Source organism: Phyllobates terribilis, unplaced genomic scaffold, assembly GCF_046119375.1.
Source record: "Phyllobates terribilis strain yellow unplaced genomic scaffold, ASM4611937v1 Scaffold_7__3_contigs__length_470593459, whole genome shotgun sequence".
Taxonomy (NCBI): domain Eukaryota; kingdom Metazoa; phylum Chordata; class Amphibia; order Anura; family Dendrobatidae; genus Phyllobates; species Phyllobates terribilis.
Genome location: NW_027362767.1, coordinates 58,317,807 through 58,334,554, shown reverse-complemented (window position 1 = coordinate 58,334,554; position 16,748 = coordinate 58,317,807).

Sequence of the window (16,748 nt, the reverse complement as noted above, 5' to 3'; positions counted from 1 at the left end):
TCCAGCCATCCTCAGCAACAGACGAAACGGGTGGAGTACCAGGAACAGCACACAAGGAAGTCTCTCTCCACATACTTTCAGGTGGCACCCCAGAGGGTACAGGAGACAACTGGAAGTCCTCCACCGGGTTGGAGGAGAGCAGAGACTTAGGGGTAAATTCTGCTTCGAGGTACATCTTGTCAAGCTCACAGGAAGAAATAGACGGGTTATCAGGTACAGGATGAGGAAAAGTCACTGTCTCTTTGTTATCTGGTGGTACCCCGGAGGAGTCAGGAAACATCTGGAGGTCCTCTGCCAGGTCAGAAGAGTGCAGAGACTCAGGGAAAAGATCTGCTTCAGAGTACACTAGGTCGGACTCACTGGACGAAGCAGGCGAGGTATCGGGTACCGAGTATTGGAAAGTCTCTGTCCATTCACCACCAGGTGGCACCCCGAAGGGTTCTGGAGACAACTGGAGGTCTTCCGCCTGGTCAGAGGGGTGTAGAGACTCATGGGTAACCTCTGCTTCGGAGTACACTAGGTGGGACTCGCTGGACGAAGCGAGCAAGGTATCAGGTACAGAGTATAGGAGCGTCTCTGTCCTTTCGCTACCAGGTAGCACCCCGAAGGGTTCTGGAGACAACTGAAGGTCCTCCGCCTGGTCGGAGGGGTGTAGAGACTCGGGGGTAACTACCACTTTGGGGTACCCATTGTCAGGCTCACAAGACGGAGCGGACAAAGTATCGAGTACCGGGTGTAGAGAAGTCTCTCTCCATTTGTCATCGAGTGGTATCCCGGAGGATTCAGGAGGCAACAGGGGGTCCTCCGCCAAGTAGTAGAGGTGCACAGACTCAGAGGTAATCACAGCTTCGGAGCATCCTTGGACATGCACACTGGTTAAAGTGGGTGAAGTGACTCACCCCCTGGGCCGTGGGGCACTCGGATCCGGGCAATACGGAGACGATGGGGGTAGTAGTGGCGACCCAGTTCCGTGGCTCAGGGTGGTCAGGCCAATGGTAGTCTGCTATGTTCTGCTGATAATGTCCGACTACGCCACCCTTGGATTTGCGGTTATTAGGAACCGCCGCTGCATGCAGACCGCTGGGGCTGATGAGGTGTGCAGCTAGGGTAATGTGACTCCCCACGGGAAGAGTGCGGCCCCAGGGCAGTATAGTGGATGGTGGGAGTGATGATAGTGAGAGTCCCAGTGATGATAGTGCTGGAGGAGCAAGGAGCACACAGACAATAGGTTGTAGTCCAGGGTCTTTACTGAAACAGGTAAACTGACCCATAAACAGTCCCGGCTAGGAGCGGACCTGGATGTCTGAGAGCAACGGGGAAATTGGCCCTGGTCAGGGTGAGGGTGTAGGCCTACCGTGCTTTCTGCGCTCCTTCTGGCTATCTCCTCCTCATAGGATAACGGCCCACGTTTCCGAGCTTTCCGTGCTTTCTCGCCTGTATGGCCTGCGACGTGGGTTCCTTTCTGCTCCCAGCCTTGTACGGCTTTACTGGTCCCTTCGGTTGTGGCAGGGCCTCCAGGCTTCTTAGGCCAAGGAATGTACAGTCCCTTGCGGACTGGTTCTCTGCTGGGGGATGTGGAATCCTTCCAGCCTCAGACACCAAAGTCTGGTTAAGTAAGTCTTTTCTCTGCCAAGACAGGCTCACTGCGCCTCTTGTCTCTGGCTTGTGGCTCTTCTCCTGCCACACTTCCTCTTAGGTTACAATGCAACTGTCCCTCTCTGCTCTGGGACCTGAATCCTCAGATAGGTCGTCCAGTTCTCCCTAACCCTGTCCCCAGTACCAGCTTTTATAGGGGCAGCCTGCTCCCCCTACTGGCCTGAGACAGGAGGCATTGCATGCTAATGTTCCCCTGACCAGAGAACCTCCCCCTTGCTCTCAGACACAGCTTTATTACACTTGTGGCATCCAGGTAGGGTGACACATTCCCCCCTAGTGAAATTTAGTACTCCGGGACTAAACAATAAACAAAGACAATATGCATAACAATAAAACATTAATAGACAGACGGCGCACAAATTGAGTTCTTTAGGTCACAGTGTGGCCTGTGACCGGGTGTCCATATCACCAGTACAACGGGAGCCTTAACCAGGTGGGGGTCTGTCCTACCCCAAGTCCTTCACAGTCTTAGTTCATTCCTGGGTTAGGCTCAGAATGCAGTCCATACAAGGTCCTGGTTATAAAAAGTCCATAACCTGTGAGTCCTTACGGTAGCTGCAAGAAACTGAAACACACTATTAATAAACATGCAGGTAACTTGGCAAACATTTCAACATTTTGCAACAGGGCTATTTACAATTTTAGTACACTCTATATTCTCCAGCGAGCGGGTATCTGCCCCTTTGTGCTCCTGGTTGACCTCCTTAACCCACTGTCTGGTGGTGGACCAACCAGGCTTTCCCCACTAGCGTTAGGGGTACAGCTACCAGCTGGGTGTACAGGTAGGGCAGGCAGCTGTCTGCGGGTCCTTTGACTTACCGCAGGCATGGCAGGCTCACTGTCAGCAGAGGGTTGACTCTCCTGGGCTGCTGGTACAGGCTCTTCTGCCTCTGGAACCGCTTGCTCCTCTTCACCTTCCAGCTCTGGTGTTGGTTGTTGCTGGGCCGGTTGCAGGAAATGCAGGACGGGTACCACTATGGCATCATTTATGCGAGTCCAGGACTGAGGGAACTCTCCGAGAACGGTGCTGATCATTTCTTCCTTGTCCTCTGCGGGTTCAAGGTCACTCTGATCCTCTTCTGCACTGCGGAGTTGCTCGGGGCACCTTTTGAGGTGGTCTCTGGAGACGACACTAGTGGTTTCTCCTCCGTCCTTGGTGATTACGCACACCTTTGGGTTGTCGTGGTCAGACTGCAGTACGGTGTAGGGTTCCCTTTCCCACTGGTCATCCAACTTATGTAGCCTTCTTTTTCGCTTTAGGACTTGCTCACCAGGTTCTAGGGGACTAGCAGGGGCGTGTTGATTGAAGAGTCTTTCTTGCTTCTCTCTCACCTGGGCCAGGCTCTTCTTCACACTCTCCTGTACCTTCTTGTACTGCAGTTGCCTTTCCGTATCCCAGTCCGCATCCGGGGAGGTGTCCTCAGGTATTAGGACTCCCATCTCCAGGTCTACGGGCAGCTTACCCGGTCTGGCTCGCATCAGGTAAGCCGGGGTGCAGTTTGTAGCGTTCACCGGGATATTGTTGTACATGTCTACCAGGTCCGGCAGTTTTTCTGGCCACAGGCTGCGTTCCTCCAGGGGCAACGTCTTCAGGAGATCAATGACTATATTGTTCATCTTCTCACACATCCCGTTGGTTTGGGGGTGGTAAGGCGTTGTCCGAATCTTCTTACAGCCATAGAGGTTGCAGAACTCCTGGAAGATTTCAGCTTCAAACGCTGGACCCTGGTCTGTCAGGACCTGTTCCGGATACCCGTGTGGACGGCAGAAGTATTGCAGGAAGGCTCGGGCCGCTGTTTGGGCTGTCAAGTCCTTTACCGGGACCACCACTAGAAAACGGGAATAGTGGTCCACGATTGTCAGGGCGTAGATGTATCCGGACCGGCTTGGAGCCAATTTGACGTGGTCCAGAGCTACAGCTCAAGAGGCTGCGTGGTGACGATGGGCCTCAAGGGTGTCTTCTGGCTGGTGCGGTCCTTCCTCCTCAGGTGACAAGGGCCACAGTCTCTGCACCACTTTTCTACTGCTCCTCTCATGCCGACCCAAAAGAACCTTCCTCTTAGTAGGAACTCCAGTTTCTTCCAAACGAAGTGTCCCGCTCTGTCATGGTAAGCTCCCAGGACCATAGCTGCATCTCGCCTTGGGACCACGACTTGCCAGGTCAGCTCGTGCGTCCGGTGGTTGACAATCCTTCTGCACAACTTGCCTTCGTAGAGGAACAGCTTGCTCTTCTCCTTCCATAGCTGCTTGGCTTCCTCTGGGGCATCTGGATCTAGGTGGGCGTCTTCCCGGGTCAGCAGATCTTTCACCAGGCGGACAGCAGGGTCACTATCTTGGGTTTCGGCCCAGCTGTGGTGAGGTAGGGGATTCATCATCACAGTTGTTAGATCCTCCTCCTTCACGCGGTGAGAGTGTTGAGCGGCTCCATACCGGTGAAACGCGGGGAGTTCTACCTCTTCCAGCTCTTCTGGGTCTTCGTCACCTTCAGGTAAGTGAGGCATTCTTGATAGGGCGTCCGCGTTGGCGTTGGTTTTGCCTGCCCGGTACTTGATCACGAAGTCATAGTTGGAGAGACGGGCCATCCACCGCTGTTCCAGGGCACCCAGTCTTGCATTGTCCAGGTGTGTCAACAGGTTGTTGTCTGTGTACATGGTGAACTTTGCGGAGGCCAGGTAATGCTTGAAGCGTTCCGTCACGGCCCACACCACCGCCAAGAATTCTAGCTTGAAGGAGCTGTAATTCTCCGGGTTCCTTTCGGTGGGCCTCAGCTTCCGGCTGGCGTATGCGATCACCCGTTCTCTGCCCTGTTGGTTTTGGGACAGTACGGCTCCCAGTCCCACATTACTGGCGTCAGTGTGGAGAATGAAAGGCTGGCCATAATCAGGGTAGGCCAGGATCTCATCCCCAGTGAGGGCCAACTTTAGCTGGCGGAAGGACTCCTCTTCCGGTTTATCCCACTTGAAGGGTGGCTTTTGACTTCTGGACTTGGACTGTCCGATCAGGAGGTCCTGCATAGGAGCTGCCATCTTAGTGAACCCGGGGATGAACCTTCGGTAGTAGCCTACCAACCCGAGAAACTGTCTCACCTCTTTGATGTTCGAGGGGCTTGGCCAGCTCTTGATTGCCGTGACCTTGTCAGGGTCGGGGGCCACTCCTTCCGCGCATACCACGTGCCCTAGGTACTGGACCTTTGGTTTCAGCAGGTGGCACTTCGATGGTTTCACCTTCAGGCCATAGCCTGCCAGGGCTTCGAACACCTCAGCCAGGTGCTTGAGATGGTCCTCGTAGGTCTTCGAATAGACGATCACGTCGTCCAGGTAAAGGAGGACCGTCTCGAAGTTTCGATGCCCTAGACAGCATTCCATCAGCCGCTGGAAGGTCCCTGGTGCGTTGCAGAGCCCGAAAGGCATACAGTTGAATTCGCTCAGTCCCATCGGGGTGGTGAAGGCGGTCTTCTCCTTGTCAGCCTCTGCCACAGGAACCTGCCAGTACCCGCTAGTAAGGTCCAAAGTAGAAAAGAAGTTAGCAGATTTTAGTGCGGCTAAAGACTCTTCTATTCTAGGTAGCGGATATGCGTCTTTGTGGGTGATACGGTTGATTTGTCTATAGTCCACGCACATTCTCATGGTGCCGTCTTTCTTTTTGACCAGAACCAAAGGGGCTGCCCAGGGGCTACAGCTGTCTCTAATAACCCCAGCTTCTTTCATCTCTCTTAGCATGCCCTTTGCATTCTGATAATGTGCAGGGGGTACAGGTCTGTGCCTCTCTTTTATTGGTGGGTGGCTCCCGGTGGGGATGTGGTGTTCTATCCCCTTTACTCTGCCGAAGTCTAGCGGGTGCTTACTAAAGACTCTCTCGTACTCCTGTACCACCCGGTAGACTCCTTGTTTTTGGTGCAGGGGAGTGGAGTCAGCACCCACATGGAGTTTCTGGCACCAGTCCTCCTTTTGTTTCTGGGAGCCATTACCCTCCGCCTGTGGAGATTCCACGGCCCTGATAGCTTGGTGTTCGACGACAAACAGTTTGGCGAGTGTAGCGTACCTGGGTAAGTGTACTTTCCTCTCCCCAATGTTGAGGATGCGGACGGGCACCCTCCCATGACGGACATCAACCACCCCCCGGGCTGTCAAAATGGTGGGCCTGCTGTCTGAGTACACGGGTTCTACCATGGCTTGGTAGTCTCTACCTCTCAACCCGATTGCAGTCCGACACCAGATCATCATTTCACTTTTGGGAGGCATGGAAATGGGGAATGGATCACTGAGTCTTACGCTACCGATCTCACCACCAGACAGTTCTACCTGCTGCCGTCTCATCAGGGCTTTTATCTCCTTGTTGAGGACTCTCTTTTGGCTGGAACTAGCATTCACCGCCACCTGTTGTAGAATTACAATTACTTCTGAAAGACAATTTTCAATTATGTTAGTACCCACAGTTATTTTAGGGTGACTTTCATGACAGTCAATGTCCACAATAATCACTCTCTGTGCCGGCAGTTCAACTTTACCAATTTTAATGGTCATCTCCTTGAACCCCATCTGCGGCACGGGTAAGCCATTACTGGCGATGATGCTCAAGTTACTGTCTGGATACCGTGTGATATCAGCATCAGTCCAATACTGCTTAAAAAGTACATAAGGGATTGTGGTTACTTGCGACCCAGTATCCAGCAAGGCGCTCATGGGGATACCGTCCAGCACCACGGGTAAAACCGGGCGCCCCCCAACGTACTTATTACGCCAATTATAAGGGCCTGGTGATCTTATGCCTGGGGGTCGGCCCTCTGCCCCAGGTTGGACCCGTTTAAATTACAGTACCTGGAAATGTGTCCAGGCTGGTTGCATCGACGGCAAATGGGCTGTCCATCCTCTGCGTAGTGGTCTGTGGGCCTCCCTCGGAACGACGGGATCCTCCTCTGTCGACGCCACGGGACATCCTCCGGACTTGAAGCCAGCTCGATGGGTCTTGACGGGTCCACTTGCAACGCCTGGACGGTCCTGGTCAACGCCGCGACGCTCCTGGTCAGCTCCTGGACTTGGTGGTGCAGGCCTTTCGACGGGGCTTGGTTCAGGGCCTGTGCATCAGCCTCCACGGAGTCCATAGAGGAGGGCGCCGCCTCCTGGTGGTAGGTGATAGCAGGGCGCCGGGGGTTTATAGCGCCACTGGTTGCAGATTCACGGAGCACCCTTATGGCCCTGTCCTTAAATTGGGCAAAGGTCAGGTCGGGGTTCTGGAAGAACATGAGGCGCAGCTGGGCCCTGTGAGCGCTGGACAGCAGACCCTCTATGAATTGTTCTGTTAGCAGCTTATCGGTTTCCTGCACACTGCCAGGGTCAGTTTGTTGAATAGCCCTCAAGGCTTCCTGTAAATTTAAGGCATAGTCTCTGATGCTGTCCTGTGCCCGCTGCTTACATCCATAGAACCTCATTTTAATCTCAGCGGAGGTACGTGTGTCAAAGGTACCCCGCAGCCGGGCCAGAATACCCTTCACAGTTCTTTTCTCCTCAGTGGGCCATGATTTTACCTCCCGCTGGGCTGCGCCAGTTAACTGCCCTGTTAATATGCTGACCTTCTGTTCCTCTGTCAGGGTGTAAACGTGGAACAAACTATATAGCCTTTCCTTGAAGTCAGTTAGGGCATGGGGCTCCCCTGAGTACTTGGGCAGCCAGGCCGCTCCAGGGATGTAGGGCAAGGAAAAGGGCATCACCGCTGCTGCAGCTGCGTTAGTGGTAGTGGGCGCCTCTGTGTCTGACATCTTCCTCCCCCCTAGTTAAGCGTGGCCTACCTTCCGACGATCCTCTTCTGTAGGCCGCGGCTCCGCTGCTGCTCCTATGGACGAGGACCTGGCGTCGCGTCCTGATGACGTCAGCGTCGCTCTCTCTCCCTTCCAGGACCTTGCGCAGCGTCGGTGCGTGGGGCGGAGCTTCGGATCTCGCGCGGTTTTGACGTCCACGCCCCTCTTCTTCCCGCGCGGCGTCCTGAAGATGGCGTCCGATGGCGGGAAACAGCTGCGGATGGCGGGAAGACGACAGAAGACGGCGGGAAACGGTCCAAGATGGCGTCTGATGGCGGGAATCGGCTCCGGATGGCGGGAAACGACTCCACAGGTAAGTTACAAAAGTCTTTTTCAGGCACGCAGTACCCGGTGGTTGCGGGCACGAATTCCTGCCGACTACGCGAAAGCTGACTCACCCCCTGGGCCGTGGGGCACTCGGATCCGGGCAATAGGGAGACGATGGGGGTAGTAGTGGCGACCCGGTTCCGTGGCTCAGGGTGGTCAGGCCAATGGTAGTCTGCTATGTTCTGCTGATAATGTCCGACTACGCCACCCGTGGATTTGCGGTTATTAGGAACCGCCGCTGCATGCAGACCGCTGGGGCTGATGAGGTGTGCAGCTAGGGTAATGTGACTCCCCACGGGAAGAGTGCGGCCCCAGGGCAGTATAGTGGATGGTGGGAGTGATGATAGTGAGAGTCCCAGTGATGATAGTGCTGGAGGAGCAAGGAGCACACAGACAATAGGTTGTAGTCCAGGGTCTTTACTGAAACAGGTAAACTGACCCATAAACAGTCCCGGCTAGGAGGGGACCTGGATGTCTGAGAGCAACGGGGAAATTGGCCCTGGTCAGGGTGAGGGTGTAGGCCTACCGTGCTTTCTGCGCTCCTTCTGGCTATCTCCTCCTCATAGGATAACGGCCCACGTTTCCGAGCTTTCCGTGCTTTCTTGCCTGTATGGCCTGCGACGTGGGTTCCTTTCTGCTCCCAGCCTTGTACGGCTTTACTGGTCCCTTCGGTTGTGGCAGGGCCTCCAGGCTTCTTAGGCCAAGGAATGTACAGTCCCTTGTGGACTGGTTCTCTGCTGGGAGATGTGGAATCCTTCCAGCCTCAGACACCAAAGTCTGGTTAAGTAAGTCTTTTCTCTGCCAACACAGGCTCACTGCGCCTCTTGTCTCTGGCTTGTGGCTCTTCTCCTGCCACACTTCCTCTTAGGTTACAATGCAACTGTCCCTCTCTGCTCTGGGACCTGAATCCTCAGATAGGTCGTCCAGTTCTCCCTAACCCTGTCCCCAGTACCAGCTTTTATAGGGGCAGCCTGCTCCCCCTACTGGCCTGAGACAGGAGGCATTGCATGCTAATGTTCCCCTGACCAGAGAACCTCCCCCTTGCTCTCAGACACAGCTTTATTACACTTGTGGCATCCAGGTAGGGTGACACAGAAGCATCTGATGCCGGGTGCAGGAAGTTCTCCTGTGTGGAGTCTGGATGGGCAGTAGTCTCTTCGGGCAGGAGAACTGGTGCACTACCCATGCACATTACCCGTTGGGGCTCCTCCGGGATACAGGGAGATGAAGCTTCAGTAGGGACTTCAAGGTTGGGGTCAGGAGGTCTCAGGGAGGACAGACCCTGGCGTGACGGCTTGTCTCTACGTCTAGCACGTCTGGACTGCCTCTTGAGGTTGTGAGAAGTATTCCGGAGAGCGTAGTCATCCTGTGTGGATTCTGGGTGGGCAGTAGTCTCTTCGGGCAGGAGGACTAGTGCGCTACCCACACACATTACCCGTCGGGGCTGCTCCGGGATATTGGGAAGTGAAGCTTCAGCAGGGGCTTCAGGGTTAGGGTCCTCGAAGACCATACGAAAGGCCACCAGGAAGGCCTGCAGGTCAAGGACGACAGGATCCCATGCTTCCCATAGGGGGGTGACCCATTTCAAGGCATCACCCGCTAGGTAGTCAATCATAAAGGCCACTTTAGCCCAATCGGAAGGAAAATAGAGAGGGTAGGCCTTGAAGTGTAGCATGCATTGCTCCACAAATGCACGACTTTGTTTTGGATCCCCAAAGTACTGTGGCGGATCCGCAGGAACGAGTGCAGAAAGATCCATCTGGACGGGTGCTTACTTCGCCTGGAACTCAGCTAAAGAAAAAAGTTTTTTATTTATTTATTTTTAATGCACGTATTCACTGGAAAACGTCTCAGAGAGCGAAGGCCGTGGGGCTCAACGGTAACCATGGCCTGAGCATGCTGTAATGCACACGCCCGGGCTGAGCGGCGTGTGCGTGTGATTCCACTGGACCGTGCCGGAGAGTGAATGCCTGGAGGGGCGTAACTAGGTATTCACCCGATCCGACCAGGGTCGCACGACGGCATACGACGCCAGTGCACCAAGGAGGAACCGAGCAGAGGGACCAGGTGCTACTCCAGGACAGACCCCGGACACAGCTGTTGACCCACACAGGGGAATACAGGAACAGACTGGTTAGGCTGGCACACAGACTGGTGGGAATAGACAGGCACGACTGGTATGCAGGCAGGCGGGTATGCAGGCAGGGGGGTACAGGCAAGCACGGCTAGAGTGCAGACAGGAAGGCACTAGCAGGTAGGAACACAGGCGGGATAGGACCCAGTACACACTGGGACTCTGGAACAGAACCACAGATGTGGCGGACAAACACAGCAGAGTGAGGCCGCCCAGAGAGGTAAGCGAGAGCAGGGCAGGACGAGACCGCCTGGAGCGGTGAGCAAGAACAGAGCAGGACGAGACCGCCTGGAGCGGTGAGCAAGAGCAGAGCAGGACGAGACCGCCTGGAGCGGTGAGCGAGACCGCCTGGAGCGGTGAGCAAGAGCAGAGCAGGACGAGACTGCCTGGAGCGGTGAGCAAGAGCAGAGCAGGACGAGACCGCCTGGAGCGGTGAGCAAGAGCAGAGCAGGACGAGACCGCCTGGAGCGGTGAGCAAGAGCAGAGCAGGACGAGACCGCCTGGAGCGGTGAGCAAGAGCAGAGCAGAGCAGGACGAGACCGCCAGGAGCGGTGAGCAAAGGGTCAGAGCTGAGCAAGACTGCCGGAGCAGTGAGCAAGGAGTCAGAGCAAGACTGCCGGAGCAGTGAGCAAAAGGATAAGAGCGGAGCGAGACTGCCGGAGCAGTGAGCAAGGAGTCAGAGCAGGACGGACAGGGCTCTGTTCACACGGAACAGACAGGAAGGGAAAGGCAGAGCCAGACACCCACAGGGCACCCGCAGTGAAGCAGCGAGTGGACCACAAACTCACAAACGGGAGTACAGAGACAACAAGCAGGAGTTAGGTAAGAGTTCAGACTCTGCAGAAAAAGGAAAGGAACGGACAAAGAGGCAAAACAGGTAAAGGATAGGAGAGAGTTCAGACTGGAACTGAGTGTACGGAAGAGACCGACACTGCAGCGGGATACAGGAGCGGGTCTGGGAATACGGCCCCCAGAGAGGCGGGACGAACAGGCAAGGAGCGTGTTCAGACAGGACAGACAAGATACAGGAGCGGGTCTAGGTAATCGGCCCCTAGAAGGCGGAAGGAACAGGCTAGGAGCGTGTTCAGACAGGACAGACAAGATACAGGAGCGGGTCTAGGTAATCGGCCCCTAGAAGGCGGGGGGAACAGGCTAGGAGCGTGTTCAGACAGGACAGACAAGATACAGGAGCGGGTCTAGGTAATCGGCCCCTAGAAGGCAGGAGGAACAGGCTAGGAGCGTGTTCAGACAGGACAGACAAGATACAGGAGCGGGTCTAGGTAATCGGCCCCTAGAAGGCGGGAGGAACAGGCTAGGAGCGTGTTCAGACAGGCCTGGAAATACAGCCTCCAGGACAGGCAGACAAGAGAAACACAGAACGGGACCTGGCACCTACAGAGTGCAAGCACACACTGAATGAAGCACAATGCTCAGGCAGGGATTGATTGGAGCAGCTGGGTTATATACCAGGTGACAGACAGCAATAGGCTGAGGACGCACAAGGGGTGTGACCCACAGCAGGTACAAAAAGCAGGAAGTGATTGGGCGCCGCCCTTAAGCAGCAGAAACAGACACAAACAGACAGCATGGAGGAAAGCCAGAGAGACATTCTGGACTGGAGATCAAGTGCGCGCTCTTGCACAGTGGGAGATGGACCACCATGCAAGGGCGCCGCCAGGTATGTTACATCCTTCACTTCAAGGAGATCACTCCCACTGTCCACAAGAAAAACTGGTCTCATCTGGGTAGCTAGGATGCTACCTCCTATCCAGCAATCCTCAGCAACAGACGAAACGGGTGGAGTACCAGGAACAGCACACAAGGAAGTCTCTCTCCACATATTTTCAGGTGGCACCCCAGAGGGTACAGAAGACAACTGGAAGTCCTCCGCCGGGTTGGAGGGGGGCAGAGACTCGGAGGTAACCTCTTCTTCGGGGTACATCTTGTCAAGCTCACAGGAAGAAATGGGTGGGGTATCAGGTACAAGACGAAGAAAATTCACTGTACCTTTGTTATCTGGTGGTACCCCGGAGGATTCAGGAAACAACTGGAGGTCCTCCGCCGGGTCGGAAGAGTGCAGAGACTCGAGGGTAACCTCTGCTTTGGAGTACACTAGGTCGGACTCACTGGACGAAGCAGGCGAGGTATCAGGTACCGAGTATAGGAAAGTCTCTGTCCATTCACTACCAGGTAGTACCCCGAAGGGTTCTGGAGACAACTGGAGGTCCTCCGCCTGGTCGGAGGGGTGTAGAGACTCGGGGGTAGCTACCGCTTTGAGGTACCCATTGTCAAGCTCCCAGGACGGAGCGGAAGAAGTATCGGGTACCGGGTGTAGGGAAGTCTCTCTCCATTTGTCATCAAGTGGTATCCCGGAGGATTCAGGAGGCAACAGGGGGTCCTCTGCCAGGTAGTAGAGGTGCACAGACTCGGAGGTAATCACTGCTTCGAAGCACCCTTGGACAGGCTCACTGGTTAAAGTGGGTGAGGTATCAGATACCGGGTGCAGGAAGTCCTCCTGTGTGGATTCTGGGTGGGCAGTAGTCTCTTCGGGCAGGAGAACAGGTGCGCTACCCACGCACATTACCCGTCGGGGCTGCTCCGGGATACAGGGAAATGGAGCTTCAGCAGGGACTTCAAGGTTGGGATCAGGAGGTCTTTGGGAGGACAGACCCTGGCGTGACGGCTTGCCTCTACGCCTAGCACGTCTGGACTGCCTCTTGAGGTTTGGAGAAGTATTCCAGAGAGCGTAGTCATCCTGTGTGGATTCTGGGTGGGCAGTAGCCTCTTCGGGCAGGAGGACTAGTGCGCTACCCACACACATCACCCATCGGGGCTGCTCCGGGACATTGGGAAGTGACGCTTCAGCATGGGTCTCCGGGTTAGGGTCATCGAAGACCATTAGAAAGGCCACCAGGAAGGCCTGAAGGTCCAGGAGGATAGGATCCTGTGCTTCCCATAGGGGGTTGATCCATTCCAAGGCATCACCCATTACGTAAGACATCATGAATCCCACCTTAACCCGATCGGTGGGAAAACAAAGAGGGCAGAACTTGAAGTGTAGCATGCATTGCTCCACAAATGCACGACTCAGTCTTGGATCCCCATAGTACCGTGGCGGATCCGCAGGAACGAGTGCTGATAGATCCATCGGGACGGGTGCGTAATTCGCCTGAAACTCAGCTGGTAGCAAAAAAAAATAAAAATAAATACATTTCTTCTAGAAGCACGTATTCGCTGGAAAAACGTCTCAGAGAGCGAAGGCCGTGGGGCTCAACGGGAACCATGGCCTGAGCATGCTGTAATGCACACGCCCGGACTGACTGGCGTGTGCGTGTTTAGTGATCCCCCTGGACCATGAACCGGAGAGTGCCTGGAGGGGCGTAACTAAGTATCTGCCCAATCCGACCAAGGTCGAACGACGGCATACGACGCCAGTGCACCAGGGAGGAACCGAGCAGAGGGACCAGGTGCTACTCCAGGTCAGACCTCGGACACGGCTGTTGACCCACACCGGGGAATACAGGAACAGGCAGGTTCGGCTGGCACCCTGACTGGTGGGTATAGGCAGGCACGACTGGTATGCAGGCAGGGGGGTACAGGCAAGCACGGCTAGAGTGCAGACAGGGAGGCACTAGCAGGTTGGAGCACAGACAGGATAGGACCCAGTACAGACTGAGACTCAGGAACAGAACCGCAGATGCGGTGGACCAACACAGCAGAGTGAGGCCGCCCAGAGCGGTGAGCAAGAGCAGGGCAAGACGAGACCGCCTAGAGAGGTGAGCGAGAGTAGAGCAGGACGAGGCCGCCTGGAGCGGTGAGCAAGAGTAGAACAGGACGAGGCCGCCTGGAGCGGTGAGCAAGAGTAGAGCAGGACGAGGCCGCCTGGAGCGGTGAGTAAGAGTAGAGCAGGACGAGGTCGCCTGGAGCGGTGAGCAAGAGTAGAGCAGGACGAGGCCGTCTGGAGCGGTGAGCAAGAGTAGAGCAGGACGAGGCCGCCTGGAGCGGTGAGCAAGAGTAGAGCAGGACGAGGCCGCCTGGAGCGGTGAGCAAGAGTAGAGCAGGACGAGGCCGCCTGGAGCGGTGAGCAAGAGTAGAGCAGGACGAGGCCGCCTGGAGCGGTGAGCAAGAGTAGAGCAGGACGAGGCCGCCTGGAGCGGTGAGCAAGAGTAGAGCAGGACGAGGCCGCCTGGAGCGGTGAGCAAGAGTAGAGCAGGACGAGGCCGCCTGGAGCGGTGAGCAAGAGTAGAGCAGGACGAGGCCGCCTGGAGCGGTGAGCAATAGTAGAGCAGGACGAGGCCGCCTGGAGACGTGAGCAAGAGTGGAGCAGGACGAGACTGCAGGAGCAGCGAGCAAAGGTCAGAGCAGAGCGAGACTGCTGGAGCAGCGAGCAAAGGGTCAGAGCGGAGCGAGACTGCCGGAGCAGCGAGCAAAGGGTCAGAGAAGAGCGAGACTGCCAGAGCAGTGAGCAAAGCAGAGCGAGACTGCCGGAGCAGTGAGCAAGGCAGAGCAGAGCGGAAACCGCCGGAGCGGTGAGCAAGGCAGAGCAGGGCTAGAACCGCCGGAGCGGTGAGCAAGGCAAAGCAGGCAAGAACTGCCGGAGCGGTGAGCAAGGCAAAGCAGGCAAGAATCGCCGGAGCGGTGAGCAAGGCAGAGCAGGGCTAGAACCGCCGGAGCGGTGAGCAAGGCAGAGCAGGGCTAGAACCGCCGGAGCGGTGAGCAAGGCAGAGCAGGCAAGAACCGCCGGAGCGGTGAGCAAGGCAGAGCAGAGGGGACAGGGCTCTGTTTACATGGAACAGACAGGAAGGGAAAGGCAGAACCAGATACACACAAGATACTTGCAATGAAGTAGCGAGTGGACTCTAAACTCACAAACGGAAGAACAGTGACAACGAGTAGGAGTTAGGTGCAGGTTCAGACTCTGCAGAAAATGGGAAGGTACGGACATAGAGAAAAACAGGAGACAGGTTTGGAGACAGTTCAGACAGGAACTGTTACTGCAACAAATACAAGAACGAGCCAAGGTAAAGCCAAGTGTTGGTTCAGACAATGCAGGAGAAAGGGAAGGTACGGACATAGAGAAAAACAGGAAGCAGGTTAGGAGACAGTTCAGACAGGAACTGTTACTGAAGCGAGATACAGGAGCGAGTGTGGGTATGCGGCCCCCAGAGGGCAGGACGAACAGACTAAGAGCGTGTTCACACGGGCCTGGAAATACAGCCTCCAGGAAAGGCAGAAAGACAGCTGGCAAGAGTACACAGACAGGACACAGTTCAGACACGGGAACTGATACCGCAAGGCAGGAAACATAGACAGGACCTGGCACATCAGTGACAAGAAGCCAACTGATAGAACAAGATGCTCAGGCAAGGATTCCAGGAAAGAGCTGGGTTAAATACCAGTGACAGACAGCAATAGGCTGAGGACGCACAAGGGGTGTGCCCGCAGCAGCTACAAGAAGCAGGAAGTGATCGGGCGCCGCCCTTAAGCAGAAGAAACAGAGGCAAGCAGACAGCATGGAGGAAAGCCAGAGTGATAGTCTGGACTGGAAATCAAGTGCGCGCTCTTGCACAGTGGGAGATGGACCACTATGCAAGGACGCTGCCAGGTATGTTACACTTATCTAGTATGAGGGGGATATACAGCTGGGGTCACATGTGGCATTGCTTATCTAGTATGAGGGGGGATATACAGCTGGGGTCACATGTGGCACTGCTTATCTAGTATGAGGGGGATATACAGCTGGGGTCACATGTGGCATTGCTTATCTAGTATGAGGGGGATATACAGCTGGGCTCACATGTGGCACTGCTTATCTAGTATGGGGGGATATAGAGCTGGGGTCACATGCGGCATTGCTTATCTAGTATGGGGGGATATAGAGCTGGGGTCACATGTGGCACTGCTTATCTAGTATGAGGGGGGCTATACAGCTGGGGTCACATGTCGCACTGCTTATCTAGTATGAGGGGGATATACAGCTGGGGTCACATGTGGCACTGCTTATCTAGTATGAGGGGGATATACAGCTGGGGTCACATGTGGCACTGCTTATCTAGTATGAGGGGGGATATACAGCTGGGGTCACATGTGGCACTGCTTATCTAGTATGAGGGGGGATATACAGCTGGGGTCACATGTGGCACTGCTTATCTAGTATGAGGGGGGATATACAGCTGGGGTCACATGTGGCACTGCATATCTAGTATGAGGGGGAATATACAGCTGGGGTCACATGTGGCACTGCATATCTAGTATGAGGTGGGTATACAGCTGGGGGTCACATGTGGCACTGCATATCTAGTATGAGGGGGATATACAACTGGGGTCACATGTGGCACTGCATATCTAGTATAAGGGGGGATATACAGCTGGGGGTCACATGTGGCACTGCATATCTAGTATGAGGGGGGATATACAGCTGGGGTCACATGTGGCAATGCTTATCTAGTATGAGGGGGGGTATACAACTGGGGGTCACATGTGGCACTGCATATCTAGTATGAGGGGGGATATACAGATGGGGTCACATGTGGCACTGCTTATCTAGTATGAGGGGGATATACAGATGGGGTCACACGTGGCACCACTTATCTGGTATGAGGGGGGATATACAGCTGGGGTCACATGTGGCACTGCTTATCTAGTATGAGGGGGGACATATGTGACGCCCAGCTGCACTTGGTATCACAGATCCTAGAAGGGTGTATTGATGGATTCCTCCACAAGAGGCCCCCATAACCATTCACACATCTCCACCTTCCACCTCAGACCACCAGAGGGAGCCCGTTAGGGATAGATAAATAGGGAAGGTGGAGCCAGGCAGCAGTCTAGTCTATT